The following is a 12,710-nucleotide window of genomic DNA, read 5'->3' as shown; positions in this document are numbered from 1 at the left end:
AGGGATGCAGCAAAATTCACGAGAGCATAATTTTGTCAATTTTCCATCAAATTTCGTACTTTTTGTTTCATTACCTTCAGAAAAAAGATTCTCCACCATTTCATAAGAAAAAATAATTTTTTTTTTTTAAAAAATCTTGGACCCTGGCTGTCACTCTGAGATTTGGCCTCTGGACCCTCAAAGGTCAGTAATGTGTGTACTACTTATATTGTTTAGGCCTAGCTCTATTACTCACTTAATATATGATAGTTCAAATATATTATCAGGCTTTTATATGCATTTGAAAGTGAAAAACAACAACAAAGTTTCAGTTTACAGCAATTTTTGCTTTACATCAGTAGCCTGGAACTAACGTGCTGTATAAGTGGGGCCCTCCTGTATTCAGTGACAGTAGTTATTTTGTTTTATTAACACATCGGCCATTTCCCACCAAGGCAGGGTGGCCCGAAAAAGAAAAACTTTCACCATCATTCACTCCATCACTGTCTTGCCAGAAGGGTGCTTTACACTACAGTTTTTAAACTGCAACATTAACACCCCTCCTTCAGAGTGCAGGCACTGTACTTCCCATCTCCAGGACTCAAGTCCGGCCTGCCGGTTTCCCTGAATCCCTTCATAAATGTTACTTTGCTCACACTCCAACAGCACGTCAAATATTAAAAACCATTTGTCTCCATTCACTCCTATCAAACACGCTCACGCATGCTTGCTGGAAGTCCAAGCCCCTCACACACAAAACCTCCTTTACCCCCTCCCTCCAACCTTTCCTAGGCCAACCCCTACCCCCTATCATATCATATTCATATTTGACTCATGATATTTTCAACTTACGAAGGTTCGTTGGAATGTAATCCCATGTTAATTCCAGGACCACCTGTAAAGCTACAATATACAAAATAGTTTATCGCATCTATTAATGTCTACACCTCATAATGAATTAGACATATATGCAGCAACATATGGGTATCTTCAGTCTCTAGAAGTTTTACCATCCAGTGGCTTTATAAAGACTATTACTGAACACCTTCTAGGCTGAGGGACAGATTACCTCATCTGTTTCTTCACTCTTCTCTGTTGTACTCATAAAGCCACTGGTTGGCAAAACATCTACAGAATAAAGATAGGTGTTGCACACGTGTCTAATTCATCATCTTGTTGTCATTATATACATTATATACAGGGTCTAAAGCCAGCAACAAACAACAAAATACCTTTCATCCGTGGACTGCTTGCAGAGGCAAAGGCAATGTTCGCGGCTTTCACTGAGACCCACATAAAGGATCACTTGGACAACGAAATATGGATCCCAGGTTACAACCTATACAGATGTGACAGAGTGAACAGGCAAAAGGGGGGGGGGGGGTTGGCCTGTACATTGCAGAGTCACTTGTTTGCACAGAACTGCTTAATGCCTCAAATGATGTAGTGGAAGTTTTAGCAGTAAAGGTCGAGAACCAAAACCTAGTCATTGTGGTAGTCTACAAGCCTCTGGATGCAACATCCCAGCAATTCCAGGAACAGCTGTTAAAAATTGACCACTGTCTGGAAAATCTTCCAGCTCCTGCCCCCAACATCTTGCTCCTGGGGGATTTCAACTTAAGGCACCTAAAATGGAGGAATATAGCAAATAATATTGTTGCAGTAATGACACCAGGAGGCAGCTCTGATGAAAACTCACACTCACACGAGCTTTTAAATCTCTGCACAAAATTCAATTTAAACCAGCAAATAATAGAGCCTACTAGACTGGAGAATACACTAGACCTCATCTTCACTAACAATGATGATCTGATAAGAAATGTCACCATATCAAAAACAATATACTCAGATCACAACATAATTGAGGTTCAGACATGTATGCGTGGAGCCCCAGCCCGACATAATGAGACTAGTCACGAGGGAGCATTCACCAAATTCAACTTCAATAAAAAAACATAAACTGGGACCAAGTAAACCAAGTCCTAACCGATATAAGCTGGGAAGATATACTAAGCAACACAGACCCCAACTTATGCCTAGAACAGATTAACTCGGTGGCACTCGATGTATGCACAAGGCTTATTCCTCTAAGAAAAAGGAGGAGTAGATGTAAAATAGAAAGAGACAGGCGCTCCCTTTACAGGGACTAGTACCGAACTTGCACATGAAAATCACTCACTATGAAAGCAAAAGACTTGGCAGACGATGCAACATCCCCCCAATGAAAAGCAGGGGTGTCACTAGCACGTTAAGAGACCATACAATAAGTGTCAGGGGCCCAAGACTGTTCAACTGCCTCCCAGCATACATAAGGGGGATTACCAAGAGACCCCTGGCAGTCTTCAAGCTGGCACTGGACAAGCACCTAAAGTCGGTTCCTGACCAGCCGGGCTGTGGCTCGTACGTTGGTTTGCATGCAGCCAGCAGCAACAGCCTGGTTGATAAGGCTCTGATCCACCAGGAGGCCTGGTCACAGACCGGGCCGCGGGGGCGTTGACCCTCGGAACTCTCTCTAGGTAAACTCCAGGTAAACTTATATACTATATACTTATATACTATATACAGGTCTCCCTCAACATTCACGTTTTCAACTTTCACGGGCTTCACACATTCGCGAATTCCCAACCGCCAAATTCCCAGCCACCAAATCATATTTAAGTTTCCCGCCACCTGTGAGTCACTACTACCCTCCCTCCGACCCCCGCAACTGGCAGCCAGCCCTCCCACCACTCAGTGTGGTGAGTGTTTTGTTTGTTCGTTATTTGCTATTAAACTACAGTATAAATAATGTAAACCCATTCATGACTGCATATTGGAATGGCTATTAGGACAGGTATTGGACGGTGACATCATGTGTTTACTCTTGAACACTGCAATAAATCGAACATTTCTGCTATTGCTAATAATAACAATAGTAATAACAATAGTAATAACAATAATAATAATAATAATAATAATAATAATATAATAAATACGATATAATTGAAGAAGGAAATTGTACAAAAATACGAGGGAGTGGTTGACACATCGTCAGTGAGACTTTGTTTATGCTGGAGTGAACATTAGTCTCCCTGCTCTTCCAAACATTTCACAATAATTCATTGTGTTTGGTGCTTGTAGATTGAGTGTGACTGGAGTGGTAGAGGCAGTGATTGAGGCAATGGTATTTAATAACATACATGTTAATAATAATACATGTTATTAATAATTTGTACTATTATTATTTATAACATATATGTTATTAAATACCACTGCCTCAACCGCTGAATTATTGTGAAATGTTTGGGAGAGCACGGAGACTAATGTTCACTCCAGCATAAACAAAGTCTCACTGACGATGTGTCAACCACTCCCTCGTATTTTTGTACAATTTCCTTCTTCAATTATATCGTATTTATTATTATTATTATTATTATTATTATTATTATTATTATTATTATTATTGTTATTACTATTGTTATTACTATTGTTATTATTAGCAATAGCAGAAATGTTCGATTTATTGCAGTGTTCAAGAGTAAACACATGATGTCACCGTCCAATACCTGTCCTAATAGCCATTCCAATATGCAGTCATGGATGGGTTTACATTATTTATTCTGTAGTTTAATAGCAAATAACGAACAAACAAAACACTCACCACACTGAGTGGTGGGAGGGCTGGCTGCCAGTTGTGGGGGTCGGAGGGAGGGTAGTAGGGACTCACAGTGGTGGAGGCAGTGGTGGAGTCTGTGTTATTTAATAACATACATGTTGTTAACATACATGTTATTAAATAACATACATTATTAAAGCATAACATGTATATATTTAGTACAATTTACGATGTTTTCATGTATTTTATGATTATTCATGGTTCAACAAGTTAAGGAAGCAGTATTGTAATATATTTCCCTACAATATATTGGGGCACCAAACATTCACGGTTTTTCAACACTCGCGAGGCTCTTGATCCCCTAACCATCGCGAATGTTGAGGGAGACCTGTACTTATATACACTGAGACTTCATTTCTCATTAATAATAATAATAATAATAATAATAATAATAATAATAATAATAATAATAATAATAATAATAATAATTTTCAGCTTGATACAATGTTTATACTATGAATGGCATTTGGGTGTACGTGCTGAAAGCCCGTATATATAGAGCATTTCGGGTAAACTTAAGACTGACTTAGGATTACTAAGGCAGTAACATGTTGGTGAGTGTGAGTATAAATTTAGGAGTTTACAGTGAATACAAGAGAATTGAATATCCTATTCATGCTATATGGCATTAACCCTTAAACGGTCCAGACAGATCGACGTTCAGATTCATAGCGCTCCAAAAGTCGATCTGCTTTTTTTTACACGTTTTGAAATGTAAAACAGAAAAGAAGATCTACATTTTTTTACATACTTTCAGATGTTGAAAAAACGTATATATACGTTTGGACCGTTTAAGGGTTAACAGCTATGAAACAAATTACACGTTTGATTATTAACATAAAGGTGACACAGATTTAATATTTGGGAGGATTACAGATATTGAGAGCAGGTCTTATTTGTTTTACATGTGTTTGTGACATTGAGAATATGCATGTGTTGTCTTCACATGTTTAGATAACAAACAAACAATACCATAACTGGAACAATACACAGATAACTCGCACATGGAAGAGAGGAGCTTACGACGACGTTTTGGTCCGACTTGGACCATTTACAAAGTCTTGTAAACAAGAAGGAGAGGAGGGAGTATATATAGGCCTGCAGACAATGATGGGAGCATGAGAGGTGGTGGTGGTGGTAGTGGTGGTGGTAGTGGTAGTGGTAGTAGTAGTGGTAGTAGTAGTGGTAGTAGTAGTGGTAGTGGAGTCAGTCAAATACTAAGAAAGAGGAGCACTGCAAGGGAGCTAGGGGCTCACAAGGGAGCTAGGGGCTCACAAGGGAGCTAGGGGCTCACAAGGGAGCTAGAGACTCACAAAGGAGCTAGGGACTCACAAGGGAGCTAGGGGCTCACAAGGAAGCTAGGGGCTCACAAGGGAGCTAGGGCTCACAAGGGAGCTAGGGACTCACAAGGGAGCTAGGGACTCACAAGGGAGCTAGGGACTCACAAGGGAGCTAGGGACTCACAAGGGAGCTAGGGCTCACAAGGGAGCTAGGGACTCACAAGGGAGCCAGGGACTCACAAGGGAGCTAGGGACTCACAAGGGAGCTAGAGACTCACAAGGGAGCCAGGGACTCACAAGGGAGCTAGGGACTCACAAGGGAACCAGGGACTCACAAGGGAGCTATGGACTCACAAGGGAGCTAGGGACTCACAAGGGAGCCAGGGACTCACAAGGGAGCTATGGACTCACAAGGGAGCTAGGGACTCACAAAGGAGCTAGGGACAAGGGAGCTAGGGACTCACAAGGGAGCTAGGGACTCACAAGGGAGCTAGGGACTCACAAGGGAGCTAGGGACAAGGGAGCTAGGGCCTCACAAGGGAGCTAGGGACTCACAGAGGGTAGGAGCAAGAGCACAGAGGGGAGGAAAAATAATAAAGGACAAATACCCAAGGCAGAAGAATGAAAACCCAAAGTAGAAAGAGGGAAGAGGAAGAGGGAAGAGGGAGAAGGGAAAAAAAATAATCAGGTTAAGTCACAGGTCTGCTGGCCTATATATATACCCTCCTTCTCTCCTTTTTGTTAGTGTGACTTTGTAAATGGTTCAAGTTGGACTGAAACGTAGTCGTAAGCTCCTCTCTTCTATGTGCGGGTTATGTGTGTATCCACATATTTAGCTTGTGCTGAGATATGTTAAGGAGATAAGATGTTTTTAACCCTCTCAGGGTTTCGGACGTACTAGTACAGCTTACGCCCCAGGGTTTTTGATGTACTAGTACGCCTAAATTCTAGCTCCCTCAAATCTAGTGAGAGAAAGCTGGTAGACCTACATATGAAGGAATGGGTGTATGTGGTCAGTGTGCGCAGTATAAAAAAACTCCTGCAGCACACAGTGCGTAATGAGAAAAAAAAAACTTCGACCGTGTTTTTGGATTAAAACAGCGAATTTGCACTGTATTTTCGTATGGTATTTATTGTTGTATTCTAGTTTTTCTGGTCTCCTTTTATAGAATGGAAGACATATTACAGAAATTGAGATGATTTTGACTGGTTTTACAATGAAAAGTACCTTGAAATTGAGCTCAAAGTAGCAGAAATGTTCGATTTTTACCAGAGTTCAAAAGTAAACAAATCATGCTAAGCGTCCAATACACGTCAACTGGTGAGTCTAATATTCTTTCACAAGTGCGCTGATATTATTTATACCATTTCTACACTAATACAGTAGTCTGCATAGCAGTAAATCTTCTATTTTTTGTGAGAATAAAAATTCAAAGTGGAAAGCAAAAGAATGTAAGAGGGGCATTGGGACATGACTAATGAACAGAGGAAATGTTATTTTAGTGCCAGGAATGTCTTTCTTGTTTATTCTGGACCCCATTTGGAAATTGGCATCTTTTGAAATTTGTGTGAAATTGGCAAAATTGCTAAATTCTGACCACTGTATTGGATAGTTGAAACCGGTAAATGGGTGGTTTCTTGTACTCATTCGATAGAAAAAATGGAGTTCTATCGAAATAGTTATGATTTTTGTCGACTAGTACACTGGAATTGGTCGAAATTAGGGCTCAAAGTCAGCAAAATCATCGATGCGTAAACATCGTCGGGACCGCTAACTTTGCAAGAGCATAATTCCGTAAGTTTTTCATCAAATTTCATACTTTTGGTGTCATTATGATCCGGAAAAGATTCTCTATCTTTTCATAAGAAAAATTTTTTTTTTTTTTTTTTTGAAATTTGGGTGACCCTGAGAACAAGTCTGGGAGAGGGCCTGGAGACCCTGACAAGGTTAATAGTAGTCATGAAAATGCTGGCTGAGTCAGTGGTTGTGGAGATCATCTTTACACTGTAAACATAAATGGGAAATTATTAAATTTTTTTATTGGATGCTAGCCTTGTATGGGTATAATATAAAAATAATTGATAATTCTTCCTTTTTCAGATTGATGGTCTGCTCAAGCCCTCACTGGTTCACCAAGAAGTAGATCCAAGGTGCTCCAAGCTACTCACACTGTAGGGAAACAAACTTACCTGAAATAAATCTTACGCTGGTGATTTCTGTGGCTTTCAGTGTGCCCACAGTTGTGCGTTTTCCAGATTAAATCTTCACAAGAAGCAGTAAATCTGTGTGGGTCATTTAACTCTATGAGTGAGAGGGAGCTGTGACTCTCCTGTTTTGCCATCTAAACTCTTAATTAATCCTGAGCAATATGAGAGAAAAATGATTTATCAAAGAACAGACTGAAAGACTTGAGTAATGAACTGAAACTTAAGTGGCATTGCTTAAAGGTATGTGAAATGGAGGTGTAGTTGCAAGGAATATTGTGATTCATTTGCAAGATTGTGAATTCTTGTGCTCAGTCAGTGAGTGATAATTCCCCGAGACATGCTGGAACAGGGTGTGTGTGGTAAGGTGATAAGTCTTTATTGCATGCAATTTGTCTTTCCCACACACGCCTCTTTCACAGATTTTCGAGCTGACCTCTGTGTGGGTGTCGTAAATAATGAGAGAAGACATGTTTAGGTGTGAAGAGTGTGGTAAACAGTTTGCTTATAAGAACAATACCATCACCCAGATGATTGTGCACGGGGGAGAGGATAAGTTTGCCTGTGAGGACTGTAGCGGCCTCCTGGCCACGCACCCAGCCCACCTTGGGGCTCACATGCTGGTCCAGACCGGCGATGGTGTAACTGCCGTCACCACCATCCCGGACAAGAGGTTCGCCTGCGTCACTACCACAGCTGCCATACCTACAGTGATTGAAAAGAGGTATGCCTGTGAGGTGTGTGCTAAGCTCTTCCCCAGGAAGAGCAGCCTGAACACCCACCGGCTGGTGCACAGCGGAGAAAAAAAGTATGAGTGCGAAGAATGTGGAAGTAGATTCACTCGGAAAAGCAGCCTCAATACTCACTCGATCACACACACTGGAGAAAAGAAGTTTGAGTGCAATGAGTGTGGTGGCTTGTTCACCAGAAAGAGCAGCCTCAACATTCACCGGCTGGCTCACCGCGGTGAGAAGAAGTTCGAGTGCGACAAGTGTGGCAAACGATTCACCAGGAAAAGCAGCCTCAACACCCACATGTTGATGCACAGTGGCGAGAAGAAGTTTGAATGTGAGGAATGTGGCACAATGTTCACCAGGAAGAGCAGTCTGAACACGCACATGCTGGTTCACAATGGTGAGTAGATCTCCAAGACTGTGGCAGTCATGAACCCACTGTAGACCAGGATTCCCGCAGTTCAACTGCCAGAGAAAAGCTGTAAGAGAAATAACTACATAGGAAGCAATAAAATGAGTCCCAGTGAATATAAACATTGAATGTTGTGGATGTTATATCACGCCAACACTGCAACTGTAATGCAGTATGCGCATTGCCATTAATGTTATAATTTGTAACAAAACTTTGGGGCTGACACATAGTGTGTGTGTGTATGGTACACACTTGGTGTATGTATGGTACACATGGTACATGTACAGTATACAGGTGGTGTGTGTATAGTGTGTACACATCGTGTGTGTGCCATACACACACACACATGTGGTAACATGTTCTTTTCATGTAACTGCATTATTTATGTGGTTTAGAGCTAATGAGAAACGTTACACTGCCATTTGTGCGAGAGAAGTGTTGTATTGTGTACGATGGCAGGTGTTGCCCACGTTATGGTAGACAAGCACGGTGCAAAGCAAACCTTGTTTTCATAACCCAGGTTGTGTTCTTTGTAGAGCTTTACTATCACTTTATGAAGCTCTACTTAGAGCAAAACACCTCAAAAAAAACTTTATAACTGGAATAGTTTCTGAAAACCAAAAAAGGAATATTTAGAGGCTGTGGATGTCTTTATTAATGACTGTGTTTTGCACACAGGAGTGGTCTAGGGGTAGGGTCACTGCAAAGGGGCAATGGCCCTACCTCTAGACCACCATGACTTTTATTTTTGCAAAAAAACGTAAAAAAATCTGTCCTACAAGGAGAGGTTAAGAGAACCCGACCTGACGACACTGGAGGACAGGAGAGACAGGGAGGACAGGAGGGGCAGGGAGGACAGGAGAGACAGGGAGGACAGGAGAGACAGGGAGGACAGGAGGGGCAGGGAGGACAGGAGGGGCAGGGAGTACAGGGGAGACATGATAACATAAAATACTGAGAGAAACCGACAAGGTAGACAGAGACAGGATGTTCATGAATCACATTTGCTTGGAGGTTTTAGTATAGGCAGTGATAATGTATGAGTGAGGTGCAAGTGTTGAATGATGACGAAAGTATTTTCTTTTCGGGTCACCCTGCCTCGGTGGGAGACGGCTGACGTGTTGAAAAAAAAAAAGGCAATGTTGTTGAACAGTTTGCTAAATCTGGAAATCTGAGGCTGTTACTAAATACATAAAGCCTATAAAGCTTGACTAACAATTCAAGCTTATTGTATATGTAATTGAACATTATGGATTTGGAATCTTTTACTATCAGTGATTAGTGAGATAATTACATTATAATAAATATAATTTAATAATTTAATGTTTTTTTATCAGGTCACCCCTTTATAAATTATTTGATCGTATTTACGATTTAAACAATGTGGGTATACTTGTTTGTTTATTTACACATCAGCCAAGGCTTGAGAAATAGATAAACTTCTGTCATTACTCAATCACTTATCATGCTAGAAGAATGTTGATATAACTGTTCAGATGATCCTTTGAACTGTAACATCCTCACCCATCCTTCAGAGTGCAGGTACTGTACTTCCCACCTCCAGCACTAACATCCTCACCCATCCTTCAGAGTGCAGGTATTGTACTTCCCACCTCCAGCACTGTAACATCCTCACTCATCCTTCAGAGTGCAGGTACTGTACTTCCCACCTCCAGCACTGTAACATCCTCACCCATCCTTCAGAGTGCAGGTATTGTACTTCCCACCTCCAGCACTAACATCCTCACCCATCCTTCAGAGTGCAGGTACTGTACTTCCCACCTCCAGCACTAACATCCTCACCCATCCTTCAGAGTGCAGGTACTGTACTTCCCACCTCCAGCACTAACATCCTCACCCATCCTTCAGAGTGCAGGTACTGTACTTCCCACCTCCAGCACTAACATCCTCACCCATCCTTCAGAGTGCAGGTACTGTACTTCCCACCTCCAGCACTAACATCCTCACCCATCCTTCAGAGTGCAGGTACTGTACTTCCCACCTCCAGCGCTAACATCCTCACCTATCCTTCACAGTGCAGGCACTGTACTTCCCACCTCCAGCACTGTAACATCCCTACCCATCCTTCACAGTGCAGACACTGTACTTCCCACCTCCAGCACTGTAACATCCCTACCCATCCTTCACAGTGCAGACACTGTATTTCCCACCTCCAGCACTGTAACATCCCTACCCATCCTTCACAGTGCAGGCACTGTACTTCCCACCTCCAGCACTGTAACATCCCTACCCATCCTTCACAGTGCAGACACTGTACTTCCCACCTCCAGCACTGTAACATCCCTACCCATCCTTCACAGTGCAGACACTGTATTTCCCACCTCCAGCACTGTAACATCCCTACCCATCCTTCACAGTGCAGGCACTGTACTTCCCACCTCCAGCACTGTAACATCCCTACCCATCCTTCACAGTGCAGGCACTGTACTTCCCACCTCCAGCACTGTAACATCCCTACCCATCCTTCACAGTGCAGACACTGTATTTCCCACCTCCAGCACTGTAACATCCCTACCCATCCTTCACAGTGCAGGCACTGTACTTCCCACCTCCAGCACTGTAACATCCCTACCCATCCTTCACAGTGCAGGCACTGTACTTCCCACCTCCAGCACTGTAACATCCCTACCCATCCTTCACAGTGCAGACACTGTACTTCCCACCTCCAGGACTCAATGGCTAACTGGTTTCCAAAAGTCCCTTCAGAAGTATTACCTTGCTCACACTCCGACAGCTCATCAAGTCATAAAAACCACCTGCCTTCACTCACTCCCATCTAATGTGCACTGATTCTGAATTCCTCATTTAACTGTTACTACAATATTATAAAAATATTTTGACATTTAAAATCAATGACTTAATAAAAAATATGATTCCTTCAGCCAGGCTATCACATCTTTCCTCACTACATTATTATTATAATCAAGGGGAAGCGCTAAACCCGTAGGATTATACAGCACCTGGGGGGGATGTGGAAGGCATTCAGGCTTAATTCGGGGAACTGGAGCACAGATCCAATTCCCTAAATCAAGAGCCCCTGACCAACATCAAGGAACCTTCCCTGAGGGGTTCCTCATTACAACCATGAATTTTGGTTTTCTTCTCCCCAGGAAAATTTCTGGATCTGGCCTGGCAACACACCGGGTTTTTTCAAGTGTGTGAGTGAATTATTGTCATTAATAAAGGTATCCACAAAATCAGTAAAGTTTAACTGCATATTGTCATTAACCCTTTCAGGGTTTCTGACGTACTAGTACGTCTTACACTCCAGGGTTATTGACGTACTAGTACGTCTTACACTCCAGGGTTATTGACGTACTAGTACGTCTTACACTCCAGGGTTATTGACGTACTAGTACGTCTTACACACCAGGGTTATTGACGTACTAGTACACGTAAATTCTAGCGCCTTCAAATCTAGTGAGAGAAAGCTGGTAGGCCTACATATGAAAGAATTGGTCTATGTGGTCAGTGTGTGCAGTATAAAAAAAATCCTGCAGCACACAGTGCGTAATGAGAGAAAAAAACTTTGTGTTTTTGGTTTAAAACAGCGACTTTGTACTCTATTTTTGTATGGTATTTATGATTGTATTCTAGTTTTCCTGATTTCATTTTATAGAATGGAAGACACATTACAGAAATGGAGATGATTTTGATTGGTTTTACAATGAAAAGTACCTTGAAATTGAGCTCAAAGTAGCAGAAATGTTCGATTTTTGCCGAAGTTCAAAAGTAAACAAATCATGCCAAGCGTGCAATACACGTCAACTGGTGAATCTAATATTCCTTCACAAGTGCGCTGATATTATTTATACCATTTCTACACTAATGCAGCAGTCTGCATAACAGTAAATCTTCTATTTTTTGTGAGAATAAAAATTCATAGTGGAAAGCAAAAGAAATGTAAGAGGGGCGTTGGGACGTGACTAATGAACAGAGGAAATGTTATTTTAGTGCAGGAATGTCTTTCTTGTTTATTTTGGACTCTATTTGGAAATTGGCATCTTTTGAAATTTGTGTGAAATTGGCAAAATTGCCAATTTCTTACCACTTTATTGGATAGTTGAAATCAGTAAATGGGTGGTTTCTTGTACTCATTCGATAGAAAGAATGGAGTTCTAGCAAAATAGTTATGATTTTTGTCAACTAGTACATTGGAATTGGCCAAAAATAGGGCTCAAAGTGGGCAAAATCGCTGATGCGTAAACATCACTAAGACCGCTAACTTTGCAAGAGCATAATTCTATAAGTTTAACATCAAATTTTGTACTTTTAGTGTCATTATGATCGGGAAAATATTCTGTATCGTTTCATAAGATTTTTTTTTTTTTTTCCGAAAATTTTTCGACCCTGAGAACAAGTTTAGGAGAGGGTCTCTCAACCCTGAAAGGGTTAATAAAGGTACCCACACAATCAGTAAAGTT

General features: G+C 41.5%; 1 protein-coding gene across 1 annotated transcript in view; it reads left to right on the top strand.

The window, feature by feature from the left end:
* Positions 1-10,729, top strand: part of LOC128697159 (RNA-directed DNA polymerase from mobile element jockey) — a 63,839-nt gene extending 53,110 nt beyond the window's left edge. Inside the window, exon 3 of the mRNA XM_070104222.1 lies at positions 7,016-10,729. The gene's annotated coding sequence lies outside the window, so the exon portion shown is untranslated. The remainder of the gene's footprint in view (positions 1-7,015) is intronic.
* Positions 10,730-12,710: the final 1,981 nt, after the last annotated feature.

The sequence above is a fragment of the Cherax quadricarinatus genome, chromosome 89 (assembly GCF_038502225.1).
Source record: "Cherax quadricarinatus isolate ZL_2023a chromosome 89, ASM3850222v1, whole genome shotgun sequence".
NCBI lineage: Eukaryota > Metazoa > Arthropoda > Malacostraca > Decapoda > Parastacidae > Cherax > Cherax quadricarinatus.
Note: the sequence above shows the minus strand (reverse complement) of the source record. Positions and strands in the feature narration are given on the sequence as shown.